The sequence below is a fragment of the Astatotilapia calliptera genome, chromosome 23 (genome assembly GCF_900246225.1).
Source record: "Astatotilapia calliptera chromosome 23, fAstCal1.2, whole genome shotgun sequence".
Taxonomy (NCBI): domain Eukaryota; kingdom Metazoa; phylum Chordata; class Actinopteri; order Cichliformes; family Cichlidae; genus Astatotilapia; species Astatotilapia calliptera.
This window is the reverse complement of record NC_039323.1, coordinates 40,318,094-40,332,332: the sequence shown is the minus strand read 5'-3', so window position 1 is coordinate 40,332,332 and position 14,239 is coordinate 40,318,094. Positions and strand designations below refer to the sequence as shown.

At 40.1% G+C, this 14,239-nt stretch overlaps 1 long non-coding RNA gene across 1 annotated transcript; it reads right to left on the bottom strand.

Moving 5' to 3' along the window:
* Window positions 1-1,619: 1,619 nt before the first annotated feature.
* Window positions 1,620-2,315, bottom strand: LOC113015589 (uncharacterized). Its single transcript, XR_003271136.1, has 3 exons — window positions 2,107-2,315; window positions 1,835-1,890; window positions 1,620-1,677 (listed from the first exon to the last, which is right to left on the bottom strand). It is a non-coding gene; the product is annotated as an uncharacterized LOC113015589 (long non-coding RNA).
* Between the last annotated feature and the right edge of the window lie 11,924 nt (window positions 2,316-14,239).

The following is a 14,239-nucleotide window of genomic DNA, read 5'->3' as shown; positions in this document are numbered from 1 at the left end:
CATGTAAATAAAATACAACATCATCTTAGCAGCTTTTTGGTATTAATGTCTCTTAAAGCTCTCCATGACCTAGCTGCATCTTAACTCTCTGAGCTGCCACAGTCTTATAAACCCACCCGCTGTCTCAGGTCAGCTGATCAGCTGTTCCTGAATGTTCCCAGGACTGAGCGTAAACTTAGAGGACATCGTGCTTTTGCTGCAGCATCTCTGAAACTGTGACACGATCTGCCTTTAGAGATTAGACAGGCTTCTTCTCTGCCTGTTCTTAAATCACTCCTGAAAACTCATCTCTTCACCCTGACCTTTGACACCTTGTAAGATGTTGGTTTTTAGTTTGAGTTTTTTAGTTTATTTTTGCTGTTTTATCTTGTTTTGAAATATAGGGCTGTTTAAATTTTTTATGTATTATGTGTTTTATTTTTTTACTGTTATGTTTTATTCTATTGTTCTTAACTCATTTACTGTACAGCACTTTGGTTTTGTCCTGGGTTTTTTAAAGTGCTTTCTCAATAAAGATGGATTGGATTGGACTGGAAGATAAACACTTTAGTTTGCAGTACTGTGGTGAGTTCACAGTAAAGCACTGTGTTGGACTGGCGCACAGTGATTGTGGCGTTCATGGTCAGTGTTAGGTTACCTCAAGTACAGTGGATTCATTTGCATTTAAGCTGATGATGCTTCGATTAAGTCATCAAATTTCACCTTTATATCAGCTCTATAAGCCAATTCTCAGGATACTGTTAGTGTAGGAAATGGAAAGACAACCAAGATATCTGTGAAACGTCTGCTTACATCTTGAATTCAGCTCCGGCGTATGTGGTAAGTTGTTAATGAGTGACTTTAATTTATTCTTTCTTCAGATGTGGCTATACACTCTACTGAGAATAAGCATACTGTCATGATATGAGTGGATCTTCAAAATAGACATCAAAATAGTTCATGGAGAAAATAAGTAGAAAAAGTAAAGATCTTATTAGGAATAATACTGTTTGGATAATTATAACCATCATAATCAACCAAATCATCTCAACACGTATTTGCTCAAAAATGTATTTATTATCACAAACATGTATTTAATTATCAACAAAAGGAAAATCAACAGTTTCTAGAACTCCAACAGGGGCAGGACTTGGAGGTACTGGGATTTCAGGAGGCAGCAGAATGGTACACTGGTCAGTGTCATTATTATTGACCTGTGATGGTGGATGGCCTTGGAGGGAGCTGAGAGGTAACTCAGACCTCTTATCTTCAGGACACGTAAAGCAAACATACTCCTTCTCAGCAGCTGGAGACTTAGAGACATCCCAACTCATCCCAACTCATCAGTCTCATGCGTTTGGGCATCAAATGTTCCTCTTCATCATTAACAGAAAAAGCAGTAGAATATCTGCGCTTTCTGCAGAGACCTACCTCTGCAGTGGGTGGAGGTCTCGGAGGCAGAGGAACATCAGTAGGACACATGAAAAACGTCACGTCATCATCCAGGGATGAACGATCGTTTTTCAAATCTGGATTAATGATCTTGTCTGTGTCCTTCGACTGAAAGCTGGCATCAGCAGGTGGTGGACTTAGGAGCTCACATGCAGGTGCGCTGATAGGTCGGAACATGAAAACGGGAACTTCATTGTCCAGAGCACAACGGTCTGCACTGGATGAGCGTGGGAGCTTCTCCTTTGCCTGTGGAGGAGGCAGACTTTGACTTTGTGTTGCAGAGGAACATTTAAGTCATCTGACGTTTTGCTCTGTTACATATTATTATTGTTGTTGTTGGATTTTTCTTTAAAAATTCACACGATTTAATGTTTAGAAACAGACACAGTGAAGGGTAACTTACCACAGCTCGAGCCATTTTAGGCGTCTGTCAAGGCAAAGACGCAGGATTTGGTTTCTCTGTGTAAGATTACAGGACAGTTGTCAGTTTCAGTTTCAAGTCAGTTGGATAAATTCATATCAAACTTCTCAAACTGTATCATTAAAGCATTGTTCAGGTGGACAAATATGAAAGATATGAAGATAAAAACAGTAACAGCTGGCAATCAAGGGAAAACAACCTTATGAAAAAGGTCTTAATCATTATTGTTTTAAAGTAAATCTTTCAGTCCTTACTTCAGTGATTGTTTGAAGTCTCTGTGCTTGTTGTCAGTCGCAGATTTGTGTAAAATATTTGCAGTTTGTGCATAAATTTTGCAGGAGCTCCAAAGTTTGTCTGTTCAATACCAAAGTAATGAGGAGACTGAGTGCAGGTTTGGAATCCTCAGTGACAGAAGAATGCAGCAATGTTTGAATTTGAATTTGTTATTGTTTTATTAACAACAACTACCAGCATCATACCATAGCAACACAGTGATGCCCAATCAAATGTCAGGTACAAGGGATAGCCCACATACACATCCAACAGCACAGTAAAGCAATGGGCACCAATGCCACCAGTCAGGCCTTAAAAATACCTGAGTTATATAACAGCACACTGACAGTGTCTCATACAAAAATATAAAATGTATAAATACAGTTAATATCATTTTCATTTAAATTTTATTTAATTCTCTTCATATAGTGCCAAACAGATGTCTCAAGTCGTCACTGTTACAACATAGATAAACATGAACATGAAATCCATTATTTAATTCTCTTCCATTCACTCCAGTTCAATTCAATAGCTATATAGATGGATAGACAGATACTGTATTATATACTATATTGATTCCAAATGGAGAATTAATGTGTTATATCACCAGGATAATGAATTCAAGTAGTACAATCTCCAATAAACAGACAACACAGTTCAAGTTCAAAGTGCAATATGTGCAGGATCCAGGCTTTATATTGTAAGATGCAAAATGTTTATATATACATAATATTGTTGAAAAAATAAAGAAAGTTAAAAATCAAAATAAGTTTATTGTCACTGTGGCTGATGTGATTGCAATATGAACCCGGAAGCAGACAAGGGAGAGATGGAACTGAATCTTAACAAAAAAACAAACCATTTATTAGGTTGAAAAACACGAACACAAAACAAGGCCCAGCAAACAGGGGCGGAAACTAAAACTAAAACCTATACTGGGAATAACTCGGTATGACTATGACAACTATGACAAGAAAAACATGAACATGAATCCGAGGAGGTGCATGCGAGAAACTCTGATGAAAAAACATGAACATGAACATGGACCTAAACAGAATCAGGAGATAACCTGAAACCCGGAATAACGTGAACGGAGGAAAACGCACCAACACTGCCCAGAGGAAGACAGCGGACTTAAATACACAGAAGAGAAAGGAGGGAAGTGGAAACACAGCTGACACAAATGAACCTGACACCACAGGGGAAGCAACATGAAACACACTGAACATGGAAACACAACCCTTTCATAATAAAAGACGAAACAAGGAGAGACGTGGACGTGCCACCGATTGTGCAAGTTCCCCCACCTAAAATGATGACAGAGGTCAGTAATTTGCACCAGAGGTACACGTCAACTGTGAGAGACAGAATGTGAAAAAAAAATCCATGAATTCACATGGTAGGATTTGTAAAGAATTTATTCGTAAATCAGGGTGGCAAATAAGTATTTGGTCAATAACAAAAATACAACTCAATACTTTGTAACATAACCTTTGTTGGCAATAACAGAGGTCAAACGTTTACTATAGGTCTTTACCAGGTTTGCACACACAGTAGCTGGTATTTTGGCCCATTCCTCCATGCAGATCTTCTCGAGAGCAGTGATGTTTTGGGGTTGTCGCCGAGCAACACGGACTTTCAACTCCCGCCACAGATTTTCTATGGGGTTGAGGTCTGGAGACTGGCTAGGCCACTCCAGGACTTTCAAATGCTTGAAAGTCCTGCTCAAAAAACGCCATCTGGTGGCGGGTCAGTGTGTGTGCGCGTGCGCCCGAGGCTGTGTGTTTGGGCGTGTGCCCGTGTCTCCGGACCGTGCTCCCTCGGGCTCCGTGCTTATGTGTTTAAAAATCTGTTAAACCATATTAAAATTGTTTAGTTAAACTTGTGCTTTTGTAACGTTCAGTATGGCCGGAAATACAGGCTGCATGCCTTGGGGAAAAACTTTATTTCGATTTATAAGCATTTGTAGATTTAGAATAAAACTCATAGTCAGAAAAAAACTCTCGCCGATCCCCTAACCCTCCTTAGACACATAAGCAGGGAAAACTCCTTAAAAAACCCTTCGCGTTTTCTCCAAAACCCTAGAATAACTTGTTAGGTACCCCCTCTATTCCCAAAACCTTATATTCGATAACAGGGCAAATCCTGAAAAAATCCTTAGTCTTTTTTCTCAAATTCAGCGTCCCGCGGCTCCCGCCCACCGAGCAAAAGGCAAAACTCCTTTAAAAAATCCTCCGCGTTTTCTCCAAAACCCTAGAATAACTTGTTAGCTACCCCTCTATTCCCAAAACCTTATATTCAAAAACAGGGGAAAAATCCTTAGTCTTTTTTCTTCAAAACCATCCTTCTTACTAGCTACCTCTAAAATTCTACGCAGGGTCTAAGTTCTACCTCGCTCTTAATCGCACCGACTTGCAACAGCTTCCAGAGCACAATTTGTCCTGATTGTTCGCTCCCCGCTCTGCTCCCGAATGCTGCTTACCTCGTTTGAAAATTTCCGCCGGAGACTAACTCGGCCTGACTTCGCCCCCCTGCCAATCACATAACAATGGCACGGCTCCCTTCGCAACCCGGTTAGCCAATCTGCTGCAGGTCCGATTTTTATGATCTCCCGCTGAGGTTAAGACTGCCGTCAAGCTCCCAGAAGACCTCTGCCTTCAGCCATATCAACAACTGGCGCCACTCCGCGTCTCTTTCCTTATCCGCATATCATTTCGGTAGGTGTTAATCTTCCCCCTTTAACTACATTTTCGCATTTTCCTTTTTACCATTCTGTCAAAAAAAGCTTTTTCATCTTCAAAAGCCATGCAAATAGGCTCTGTAACACTTGGAATACACTTTTTAAAAATATATATAAGCTCGCCTCTAACACTCAGAGCTAAAAAGTGTGTTTGTACACTAAACTATAGCAGCGATCATGGCCTCATCAGGTACTTCATGTTTCCCACTCTTGTTCATATAATTTCTATATTTTACTGTTTTTCCCATTTGTAAATACTCGATGTTATTTCTTTTCATACTCCGAGATAAGCGTGCTCAACTCCTCTTTTTTTGGTTCTCTCGATCTAATTGGTAGGTTTGGTTCACATTCTTGTTCTCCCTCTTTACAGCTAATTGTACAAGAAAAACAAAACATTTACAGTTTTTTCTGAATGCTTAAACCCTAACTGTGATTCCTGTAGCACAATCTCTAAAACTATTCAGACTTATAGCGAAACCACTCACTGAGTTTGCAAAACTAAAAGCACAAAAACTGCTTTGCTCTCAGTTTGCAATTTTGTAACACACACTTTGCAAAACTGTAGGTACAATTCACTGCCCAACACTCAATTACCAAATTTCCAACACACTCCTAGCAAAAGTACACACATGTATGGCTATCATTAACACTAATTTGCCAACTGTCTGGCACACTTTCACATGTGAAAACTTTCTTAGATAATTAGTTCACTTTGCAATCAGCCTAAGCACTATAATACAGGTAAGCTGTGTGTGCGGAGTACAATGGAGGGAGCAGAAAGAGTGAGAAGTAGAGGAGGCCGAGGAAGAGGACGTGGAGGTGAAGAAGTAGGATGAAGAGGACGACAAGGACAAGGAGGAGCAAGAGGAAGACGAGGAGGGGGGGAGAGGAAGATGAGGAGGGGGGAGAGGAAGGGTAGGAAGAGTAAGAAATAGAATTGCTGATGACATCAGAGCTACAATAGTGGACCATGTAATCAACCGTGGAGTGACCCTGAGGGTAGCTGGCCAACGGGTCCAGCCTAACTCGAGCCGCTACACTGTAGCAAGTACCATAAGGACATCTTGAAATGAGAATCGGTTAGTACAGTCACTTTGCACAAAGATTTGTAGCACTGCCGTATGCCAATGAGAAACACACCAATACCATTGATGTACAAATACTGAAATTGTTACTTTACAGAATTGCTAGATGACCAGATGCTGGGGCAGAGGAAGCATGTTCACTGCAGACCAAGTAACCCATATAGTCATTATGGCGATTGCAAATAATCCTATACTTGGAAATAAACACTTGTGTTTGTTTTGATGTGTTTGAATAAACAGCAGTACTTGAAGTTTGGATCCCTCTATGCTTATGGATCTATGACAGCAGTATGAGCTCAAACTGACATAGCCTACCTTGTGCACAGAGAAAGCAAAAGCCAGATGTGTTTTGTATTCATACCATCAGTGTGCAGTTGGCGCATTGTGTGCTTAGTAGATGATGGCTTGTGTGTACTGTTTGATACGGAAACACCATTTTTACAAAGGTGTGAAGAGTTAATCTAGCTGTGTTTGCTTTTGCAAGAGAACTACAATGTTTTGATGATTGGGTGACAGGTTTTCTTATTTGTGTGAAGAGTTTTGCAAAATTAGCCAATAGTTACAAAAAATGTGCTTAAGCAATCAGAAAAAACTGTAAGCTCTTTTTCATTTTTATCAAACTTTCTAGATATCTCAGACTTGGACACCTTTATTTTTTCGAGTTCGCCGAATTCTTCTCCACCAGTGCTTGAGCGATCCACAGGCAAGAACATCCGTCTCTCCACACGCGATAGACAGCATCTGCTCTCTACGCTAGATCAGCTCTGCGTGGATTTTGACCGCGAGTGACCGGATGTTGTTTCTGGCCTGAGTTTGCCTGAAATGCCGTGAGGCTCGTTTGAAAGATTGCGCCCGAGACCAACTCCGCCTCCAAGGCATGCATACCTTTAGCTGCCACCAGTGAGATATCAGAGCGGGGCTCCACATATCCAATCAGGAGCACGAGGAAGACAGCTTTTTGCAGACTCTCCAGAAATATACAAGTCCTTACCAACTGCTCTGCAACCCAGTGTTTCTGGTCCCCTCACTAACATCGCTTTTTGAGATATTTTTTATGAACCACCAAAAGAGCCATTTTACCCCCCCAGTACAGAAGACTGCATCTGGATCTGAGGGCAGCAGCGGGGACAAATGATTGTAATGAAGCGACTGTCCATGTTCATGGCTGGTCTTAGATAATCGTGAGCTATTGTGTCTTATGGTGAAAAGTACATAGTTTTGCAAGAGGCATACAAGCACTGTGGAAAAAATGATCGTGTTTAAGTCCTCTAAAACTGTTTTTGTGAGCACTTTGCTCCCTATGTTATGCTTTAAAAATATGATACATGTAATGTGATCATCAAAGAACATGATTTTTTTTTTAAAGTTTTATTCTTATGCTTTTAAAGTATGTCAGGTTATCATAAAACACTTATTTGTATGTTATAATGTTTTTCTTACACCATGTGTAATTTTTATAAACACCTTGTTCATTGTATCAATGTGTAATTATGTATCTTTGATAAATAAATAAAATATTTAATCTTGTATTTGTGTACTTCCTGGTGATTCAATAAAAAATGAGTCACATATCGCTCTGATAAACACAGATCTCTGAAAGAAACAAGTGTCTTGCTGCTAAACTTTTAAGTCACCATGGTTTAAATGAGAAAATGCCACTAGGAAACTAGCAGCTCTAAGTCTTTATGTAAAACATGAAAAACTCCATATCAGTGATATCTACAAAGGTGTACTCATTTCTTTGTTATGGTACTTTACTGTTCCAATGAAACAAAAAGAAAATCTCATTTTTAAAGTACATTTTTCGGCCATCCTGACCTATTTTCAGGGGCAAGAATGTTGATGTTAGACTGTGTTTTAAATCAGGTTGTGATCTTAAACTAACTATCACAGCACTGATTTTACTGATTACAGTTGTAATGTCAATTAGAATACCAAACTGGCTTTTCTCCAGTCAGTGTTATGGTGAAATTTAACTTGTTCTTTTGTGTAATTGCACATGGCCCATCACAGGACCCCTTAGTAAGCTGTACAGCACAAGTTTTCAATTCACTTTTGTCAGAAAACTTCACAGTATGAGAAGTTACAGCACAGTTTCTCCAAGTGTGTGCTTCTTTTTCAGTCAGCCTGCTTTTAGAGCATCTGCATTAGCTCATGTAGTAAAAGTACAATCAGTAAGTGTACTTTAACATTTGAGATTCCGAGCGACTCTTGCTTAGATCATGTGAACTATTTCATGAACCTTTTTTTTTGTATAATGCATCAAACCTGTTCAAATCAGTTTATTTTCAATTTATTTCAACTAATCTAGAGACAAGGAACTCCTTTTCAGCTTCTGTGATGCATTTACTTCTCACATCTTAATCTAGATGTTAGTGTTCTCAAAGGTAACATGTCTCATGTTACCATCATGTATTTCTAAAACCCAGCCTCAGTCTATGCCCTATAGACTCTCACAGGGAAACACCATTGATTTAGATATTCACAAATTTCATCAGGACATCTCTAACATCTAAAGTTTTTGTTGTTTTTATGTTTTACATTAAAAAAAAAAAACCCTTTAGATTTTCAAATGAAAGCAAAGTGACATGCAAGGATATTTTTCTTTAGTGATGTTGCTTCAGCAATCTCAAATACTAATTATTCTGGGAATTTTTATGGTCAAACTATGTGATTTTCCAAATGTGTGTTTGTGTGTGTGGAGTAAAATGACCTTCTTCTTATGATGTTGTCACCATGAATCATTCAGGATTAACAACACAAATTGTTTCGATAGCAGAAACAGTTTGTCTTATAGTTCTTAGACGTTACCGCTAGTTTTACAAGCACAGTCTTCTTCAGCTCTGTTTATGTAGCTTTTATGAAACTGATTTTCCATAGTACAAGTAGAATTTAATTTTTCTTTGCTCTCCAGTATAAATGCACAAATTTGCAGGCTTCATTGAAACTGTCACAAATGTAACACTCAATGCCAAAAACAGGGTTGATTAATGTTTCTTTGAACACTGCTGCGTATATCAACAGCTCTGAAACCCCCCTTTATTTTTTTTAAAGTAATGCAGGACAGGCTCTCTGTTACTCTCTGTGTCTCTAAAAATCCCAACAAAACTGGCAATCACCTTGTAGAGGAATTTCTTTCATTTATGTATTGATCACTTTGTTTATTGGTAATGCTTTTAGGTCACTGTTTTAGCATGTCTGCCTCATACTCCATTCAAACAGTTAGACAGATGGTGGGGGTCTGGTAAGAAAGTTGTCTTGATTAAAGAATGTTAGCTACTGCTCATCACTTGTCTGCAGGCTTTATTAAATGGAAAACTTCCACAACAACCTCTAAACAATGGTTTATGGATTTATATCACCTGCAACACCATGTAACACTTGTATGTTAGATTCTTTTACCAGTCAGAGTTGTTAGCCCCAACCCCCAGGCTCCAGCTGTCTGAGCTCTAACCCTGGCTGCCAAATGTCCCCCTGAGGCCTCTGTGTCTTTAACACCAGACTAAGTTTGTAGTCCTATCTAGTAATATTATTTATTTTTTATAGCATAAGGTTCAGTTAGGTTACTACTTTGACTTACTCACTTTGAGCGCATTCCTGACCCAATACTTTATCAAACCTTTACTCGAGTGTTTTTGACACTAGCAGCTGTACTTCTACTTAAGTAAACATTGCCTGCACTTTTGCCACCTCAGTTGCCACTTTTCTGGAGTTTGTGCAGTTTTTATATTGACACTTTCAACGTTTTACGTGTTATCCTTGATCACAGTTCTAAACAAGTTAACTTTCTTGACATCAAAGTAACCCAAAAAAGCAACTATATATCCAGTTCTGTTTACTCCAAAATTGGTTTAAGGCTATTCTGTTGTCGTGATATGGCCATACAAATAATATTAAGTTGAATTATTCTTAAGAAAAATATGGTTGCTTCATGGCTATCTGTTCAGAGAATCTGCAGGCTTTTATGGAAACTGTCACAATGTAACACTCACACTGTCAAAACAGGGTTGATCCATGTTTCTATGAGCACTGATTCATATATCAACAGCTCTGAAAATCCTTTTTTTTAAAGTAAAGCAGAACAGGATCTCTGTGACTCTAAAAAACCCAACCAAAACTGGCAATCACCTCTAAACAAATGGAAGTAGTTTGATGGCTCTTTATCACCTGCAGCACCATGTAACACCTAGATGTTAGACTTTTTTGTTTACCAGTCAGTGTTGTTAGCCCCCCAACCTCCAGGCTCCAGATGTCTGAGCTCTAACCCTTGCTGCCAAATGTGCCTCTGAGGCCTTTGTGCCTTTTACGACCACACTAAGTTTGTAGCCCCCTCTAGTAATATTATTTCATTTTTTTTATTATAGCACACGGTTCAGTTAGGTTACTACTTTGACTTTCTCACTTTGAGCACATTTCTGACCCGATACTTTATCAAACTTTTTACTCGAGATGTTTTTGACACTAACAGCTGTACCTCTACTTAAGTAAAACATTGTCTGCACTTTTGCCACATCAGTTGCCACTTTTCTGGAGTTTGTACAATTTTTACATTCACATTTTCAAGGGTTTATGTGTTATCCTTGATCACAGTTCTAAAAAAGGTAACTTTCTTGACATAAAAGTAGCCCCAAAAAGACAAATGTATGTCCAGTTCTTTTTTACTCCAAACCTACTGATCGGAAAACAAGTTTACCTGTAAGCCAACACATTAAACAAATTTGTGAAATTCCTGAACAATATGCTTTGTGCAGTAGCAGTAGTACCAGAACTAGTGCTAGTAGTCCTAGTATTCTGCAGCAACCAGGCTTCAAGAGTGATCACTATTCTGGCTTGCAAATGGTGAAAACATGTCACAGTCTTAACTGCAAATCAGAAATGTTGGTAAATTTAAAAAAGGAGTTTAAACTTCAGGTTTGGCATAGACACAGACTTTATTAATGCCACACTCGGGAAATTCACATGTTACACATGATTTAGCTCACCTGCTAGATCCCCAGAGCAATAACCACATCAGCATCATTAGCCTGAGTGTTGATCCTCCAGATGAGTGAGTGGAGTTGAGTGTGTGTGTGTGTGTGTGTGTGTGTGTGTGTGTGTGTGTGTGTGTGTGTGTGTGTGTGTGTGTGTGTGATCAGAGGTGAAGCTGCTTTCTGCAAAGTCTCATCAACAACCAGGAAGAGTCTAAAAGCACTAAATATGAAACAGACCATTTACCATACCCAACACTGAGCTCCTGCACAGTCAGATGGAGTGAAACATATGGCTGAAGGCAGAGGTCTTCTGGGAGCTCGACGGCAGTCTTAACCTCAGCGGGAGATCATAAAAATCGGACCTGCAGCAGATTGGCTAACCGGGGTACGAAGGGAGCCGTGCCATTGTTATGTGATTGGCAGGGGGGCGAAGTCAGGCGGAGTTGGTCTCCGGCGGAAATTTTCAAATGAGGTAAGCAGCATTCGGGAGCTGAGCGGGGAGCGAACAAGCAGGACAAATTGTGCTCTGGAAGCGGTTGCGGGTCGGTGCGATTAAGAGCGAGGTAGAACTTAGACTCTGCGTAGAATTTTAGAGGTAGCTAGTAAGAGGGATGGTTTTGAAGAAAAAAGACTAAGGATTTTTCCCCTGTTTTTGAATATAAGGTTTTGGGAATAGAGGGGTACATAACAAGTTATTGTAGGGTTTTGGAGAAAACGCGGAGGATTTTTTAAAGGAGTTTTGCCTTTTGCTCGGTGGGCGGGAGCCGCGGGACGCTGAATTTGAGAAAAAAGACTAAGGATTTTTTCAGGATTTGCCCTGTTATCGAATATAAGGTTTTGGGAATAGAGGGGGTACCTAACAAGTTATTCTAGGGTTTTGGAGAAAACGCGAAGGGTTTTTTAAGGAGTTTTCCCTGCTTATGTGTCTAAGGAGGGTTAGGGGATCGGCGAGAGTTTTTTTCTGACTATGAGTTTTATTCTAAATCTACAAATGCATATAAATCGAAATAAAGTTTTGCCCCAAGGCATGCAGCCTGTATTTCCGGCCATCCTGAATGTTACAAAAGCACAAGTTTAACTAAACAATTTTAATATGGTTTAACAGATTTTTAAACACATAAGCATGGAGCCCGAGAGAGCACGGTCCGGAGACACGGGCACACGCCCAAACACACAGCCTCGGGCGCACGCGCACACACACTGACCCGCCACCAGATGGCGTTTTTTGAGCATAAAAAGTAAAAACTTTTTAATGGTTTAAAAAAAAATAAAAGAATGCTATTTGATATATAAGAAACTTTGAAAATAATCAATTAGTTGTTTTTAGGGGGGGGAAAAAGCAATGAGCTATGAACTAGCATATTTTTTGATGAATATCATATTTTTATGAATATCATATTTTTATTACTTCCTTTATTACTTTATTACTGCCTGGGGTCATAAAACTTTATTGTGGGACCATAAATCACTCAGTTTGACATAAGGGGTATAATATCACTCTCTCACCCCCATAGCATGATGTTTCCACCCCCATGCTTCACAGTAGGTATGGTGTTCTTGGGATGCAAATCAGTATTCTTCGTCCTCCAAACACGACGAGTTGAGTTTATACCAAAAAGTTCTACTTTGGTTTCATCTGACCACATGACATTCTCCCAATCCTCTGCTGTATCATCCATGTGCTCTCTGGCAAACTTCAGACGGGCCTGGACATGCACTGGCTTCAGCAGCGGAACACGTCTGGCACTGCGGGATTTGATTCCCTGCCGTTTTAGTGTGTTACTGATGGTGACCTTTGTTACTTTGGTCCCAGCTCTCTGCAGGTCATTCACCAGGTCCCCCCGTGTGGTTCTGGGATCTTTGCTCACCGTTCTCATGATCATTTTGACCCCACGGGATGAGATCTTGCGTGGAGCCCCGGATCGTGGGAGATTATCGGTGGTCTTGTATGTCTTCCATTTTCTGATGATTGCTCCCACAGTTGATTTTTTCACACCAAGCTGCTTGCCTATTGTAGATTCACTCTTCCCAGTCTGGTGCAGGTCTACAATCCTGTTCCTGGTGTCCTTCGAGAGCTCTTTGGTCTTGGCCATGGCGGAGTTTGGAGTCTGACTGTTTGAGGCTGTGGACAGGTGTCTTTTATACAGCTGATGAGTTCAAACAGGTGCCATTCATACAGGTAACGAGTGGGGGACAGAAAAGCGTCTTACAGAAGACGTTACAGGTCTGTGAGAGCCAGAGATTTTCCATGTTTGAGGTGACCAAATACTTATTTGCCACCCTGATTTACGAATAAATTCTTTACAAATCCTACCATGTGAATTCATGGATTTTTTTTTTCACATTCTGTCTCTCACAGTTGAAGTGTACCTCTGGTGCAAATTACTGACCTCTGTCATCATTTTAAGTTGGGGAACTTGCACAATCGGTGGCTGACTAAATACTTTTTTGCCCCACTGTAGATGTCCCCACAAGGATATGAAAACACAACCGTGTGTGTGTGTTACTGTGAATTTGTGAAACAAGTGAAGATTTCAGAATCAGTGAGAAATGTTTCACTTCCTGTTGGTGAAGAAGAGCAGACTCCTCTTCAGCCACAGAAATGAAGAAGCTTTTATTTTGTCAGCCTGACAAACACGAGCTGAGCCACGAGCAGAGGCGACCCTGCAGAGGTGAAGGTCACAGTCAGAATCAGCGCCAGAGAACCGCACAAGGACGGCCTCATTGGTCACGGCTGAGTTCATCATGTGATGGTAACAAGCTGATTATTACAGAACAGGAAACACACGTCTGCTCATCAAACACCAGCTGCTGCTGCTTTTATCAGTCTGACAACAAAACCTCACAAGAAAGAAGTTTTTGTGAGTTTGCAGCGTTCCTCTAAACTGAAAACTAAAACAGCCTGAAAATGGGAACACGCACCCACACTCGAGAGTCAGGCAGCTTAAATGTGTTTGTCTTCATCTGTAGTCACGTTTCATTGGCTGGAAATGTGCTAACTGGAATCATTCATGAGTCCAGATGAACAAAAACAAGTGTTTACTGCTCCACGCTGCACGAATCTGAATCAAAATCACTCAGACGCGCCCACGTAGGCATTCCACTAAAACCATGTGACCACCTTCACCTTTAAACCTGTCGTGAATATAATTTTAGACTCTTCACTTTATTTTGAAAGAACAGATTTGCAGGAAGTGCGGCTGCTGCAGAAACTCTTCACTTTTCACTGGCTTTAATCTTGAAGGTTTCTCCAGATGTGGAACATTCATGCTAAACATTCAACATCTGACGACCGTCTCCGTGTAAAACACTGACAAAC